This window comes from Lolium rigidum, chromosome 3 (assembly GCF_022539505.1).
Source record: "Lolium rigidum isolate FL_2022 chromosome 3, APGP_CSIRO_Lrig_0.1, whole genome shotgun sequence".
Lineage (NCBI taxonomy): Eukaryota > Viridiplantae > Streptophyta > Magnoliopsida > Poales > Poaceae > Lolium > Lolium rigidum.
The window spans coordinates 298,194,050-298,198,487 of NC_061510.1; the positions used below are offsets into that span (position 1 = coordinate 298,194,050).

Genomic DNA, 4,438 nt, shown 5'->3' on the forward strand with positions numbered 1-4,438 from the left:
CTGAACTGCCTAGATTGCCAACAGATGTTGGATGAAATGGGTGAGAGATTTTTTACTCCACTTTTTCATCAGGTGCATTCCCCATGTCTATCTATTCTGTCTACTGGATCAAGCAATACTTTAATGAAGTTAATGAATTCATTTGACTGATTCTAACTATTTTGTCGGAAAATAAATTGCCATACTAACAAATGTGGAGAAAACAAAGTTGGACTTCAGATCTTGGATAGGATTATCATTCTATTGTGTATTTTTCTGAAATTATTTTATTATGCTGTTTATGGGAAAGAAGATTTTATACATGACTCTCGAGAATCATATATCAACTTCATCTTTTTACTAAAATCAACTTTTCAAATGCAATTTTAAAACCCTCACATGATTGTCATTTTATTCTAGCTAATAAATTATGATGCACAATATGGATTCTCACGGTAACCCGCAGGGTATCATCTAGTATAGGTAGCCTATGTGGCCGTTTTTAGGGGCACACGAACAATTGGGCGCAGGTGAAGACCATTTTTCATTCGGCTTGTCATGGTCACTCCCATCTCCTCTGTCATGTCCATCTCGCTCGGCGAGACTCCAGCTGGGAGCTCCCAGTTAAAGTGGTAGAGTAGAGAGGCGAGCATAAGCTCGTGGCTCGCCAGACCAAGCGCCATCCCTGGACACATTCTCCGTCCAGCTCCAAAGGGTATGAACTCAAAATCGGTGCCATTAAAATCAATTGCGCTGCTCTCGAACCGCTCCGGGATGAACTCCTCGGCGTCGACCCAGTACTTCGGGTCCCTGCCGATCGCCCACGCATTGACAAAGATGGTGGTGCCCTTGGGCACATCGTACCCCATGATCTTGCACGTCTCCCTGCATTCCCTTGGCATGAGCAGCGGCACCGCGTTGTTCAGCCTCAGCGTCTCCTTGATGACAAGCTTGAGGTACCTGAGGTTGTTCAGGTCATCTTCTGTGACATTTTTCCTCCCCTGGAGGCTCTCGCGCAGCTCGGCTTGTGCTTTCTGCATCACTCTCGGGTTTCTCATGAGCTGGGCCATGACCCATTCTATCACCGCTGTCTCGCTCCCGCCATTGAAAAGGTCCTGAAGGATCGGGCGATCGATCAGTGCATCAGAATGATGGGGCAGTCAATATGAAATTGCAGGTACTAGTAGTATATACTATGATCATCAAGCTTACACGCAAGAAGGATTTGATGGTTCCCATGGTAAGCGGCTCGTCGAGGTCATCATCTTGGCTCTGCAACCTGAGGAGGACGTCCGCCATGTCCTCCTCCTCCACGTTGCCTCTGCGCTCCTGGTGCTGCTTGATGGCACGGTCCATCAGCTCGAACATCTTGCGGTGGTTCGCCTCCACCCGGCGCATGTTGCCACTTAAAAGCCTCGCGATCCAGGATGACGGGAATAGGTCGCCGAGGCTGACTTTACCGGTGGCAAGCTTTTTCCCTCCTTGAAGACCTGCAAGAACTCCTCTGGCCGATCGAAGCGGTCGCCGATCACGAGCCGAACCACCAAGTCCGTCATGGCCGCGCTTATCCGCTCGCCGACGTCGACAGTGGCTTTGCCTTGCGCCGCCGCTGCGGCGATGGCAGCGACGAGGCGGCGGGCCTCCTCCTCCCGGACGTGGCGGCACAAGCGCACGCGCCGGGCGCTGAGCAGCTCAAGGACGCATATTTTGCGGACCTGCCGCCATAGGGCACCGTAGCGTGCGAACATGATCCCCTGCGCGTCGCCGCCAGCCACCAGTACCCGCACGCTGGGGCTCCACGGCCGGCTCGCGAAGCTGAGGTCGTGGGTCTTGGTGATCTCCCGTGCGGCCTCAGGGGACGAGGCGACGACGACGGGGACCTCTCCGAGCTGCAGATACATGAGAGGCGTGTCGAGGCGGCGCGCGAGGTCGGCCAGGGCGTGGTGTAGGAGCGGGCCGCTGGCCATCACCTGATGGAGGTTGCCGATGACCGGCAGCCGCCACGGGCTGGGCGGGAGGTTCTGTACGCCAGTGTCACCACGCTTCCACAGCTTGAGGATGATCCAAGGAAGCATGAGAGCCAGGCCGACCCAGAACCAGCAGGCGACTAGCTCCACCGTGGCCATGGTGTGGTGCGCGTTGAGAGCTTGAAAGTTATGGAGCGACCTGATGGATGCAATACCAAGCATTTGGCCCAGGCCAGCTTATATAGACCGAGCACCTTGTGTGTAGGTAAGCGAGACTGACAGAATCTGGCCAAGATCAGTCTATCCTGAGGATATATGAAGATAATTTCTATTGGAAATATGCAAATAAATGAACGTATCTTTTTTATTCTGAGGGGCTACAATTATGTGGATACTATATGATATCGATATCTACCATGATGATCGAGCGGTGTGCTTGATTAGCAATCCAAAAACCAGATATCTACCATGATGATACACAGATATTTTATACTTATCTATACATATATCTTATCTAATAATAATAAAAATAAGGCTTCCCGATCAATATATCTTATCTATATCACGTCCTTCGCCCGTCCACCTATGGTAACATCATGTTGGTGAGTTGGTCTCATCTATACATAGATTTGTTAAGTTGGACTCTTTTATGCTAAAAAAACGTGTCCCTAAAAAGATTATTTTCGATTTGTGCAGACCATTAAATTAGGTGGTCAAATACTGAAAATAAGTAATGAGGGCTGTGTAACAAAAGGTTCAGTCCTTATATTCACTGTGATCAGTGGAAGCAAAAGGGGCCATCTACGAATACACGATTTCGTACATAGTTATCTTCGTGCCGAGTTATTACAAGAATAATAATGGATAACATGAAACCTGATTCCATCATGCCAAAAACATGTACAAGGACTTCTATGTCTTCACTCTTTTTCTTGCTACAGCTTATAGGTCCTAGCTAGCGCTCGGGCGCCAGGGAGAGAATGAGCGGTCAGTTTTCAACCAATTTTTTTTTTCCATTTTTGGCAAATTTTGGACTGTAGTGGAGGCTATTGAGGGAAAGTTTTGCATGCATGTAGAAAACAGACGAATTTGATGACGTAAGCGAGAATCTTTCCAAATTTGAAAATTCAAAACGTTTTATCTCACAAACGACAACTCCGATTTAAGATCTGTTTTCACCTATGAGTCGGTCCCGTCGAGATCTTCAAAACTAGCACCCATGTTTCGACGATTTTTTTTCGGGCTAAAAGTTATCAACCCTCTCTATTCGAATAATCAACCCTCCGTACTTGAGTGATTGTAACATCCCAATTTTCAAAAATTTGAAAATCATGCATTGCATTCATAAGCATCATGTCATCATTGCATTTATAGGGAAAATCCAATTTCAAATTCGTTTCAAAACCCCGAACCCCAAAATGGCAATATAGCCACAAAGGCATGTATGCCAATTTTTGTTTTATAAAAGATTTTTATTTTGTTTCGAAAGTGATCTCATAGTGAAGGCCTCTTCACAAGGTTTCCAACGATATCTTATTTGTATTTTTCCGATTAATTTTGGTGCCACAAATACATATTCAAATAAGAGAAACAAAAAGAAAACAAACAAAAACGGCCGACTGAGCCGACCCAGTGAACCCCGGCCCAGCCAGCACCGCACCAGGCCCAGCCGTGCCCCCTCTCCCTCCCTTTCCCCCTGGGCTGCCCCCAGGCCAACACCGGCCCAGCCGGAGACCAGCGCGCGCCCCCAGCCCGCGTCGCTCGCCCGCTCACCCCCAACCTCCAGCCGCCCCACGACGCACGCACGCAGACCACGCACGCACGCACACAGCACGTCGCCACCCCACCTCGCCACGACCTCTCCCGCGCCCTCCCCACTCAACCGAGGCCGCCCCCTTAAAGCCCCCGCGCTCCTCTCTCCGTTCCCTTTTTCCCCGCACCCAATCGCGCCCCCAGGCTGCCCAGATTCCTCGCCGGAGTCGCCGCCCGGCCGCCGCCTCCATCCGCCGCCCGCCGTCGCCACGGGCCGAGCTGCGCAGTGCCTCGGCCACCAGGAGAACCCCCTCGCCGTGCCGCCCCTCGTCTGCGCCTCGGCCGAGCCGTAGGACACCGAGAACCGCCGCCGGGAAGCCGTCCGAGCCGCGCCGCCGCCGGCCACCATTGCCGGCCACGTCATCGCCTACATCAGCGCCACGTCGTCGCCACCTCTGCGCCACCTAGGTCTCCTTTTTCATTTATTCTTTTTCCCAATTTCTGGCATTAGATCTCAGCCGCACGTTTTAGTTAGATCCAACGACCGTGAGTAGTGATCCGCAGCGAAGAGGTATCCACCAATGAGAAAGCACCACATGTCCAGTGACCACCCTAGTTTGCGTTTAGTCTCGGTTTCGATAGTCCGCGCTTTGTAAAAATCACAACCAGAGTTCTGTATGTCCAAAAATGACAAATCATATACCGTTGGGATCCTAAAAATATAAGTAACATTATGGAAC

The 4,438-nt window shown here is 50.4% G+C and overlaps 1 pseudogene; it reads right to left on the minus strand.

The window, feature by feature from the left end:
* Positions 1-315: 315 nt before the first annotated feature.
* On the minus strand, positions 316-2,170 carry LOC124699728 (annotated as a pseudogene).
* Positions 2,171-4,438: the final 2,268 nt, after the last annotated feature.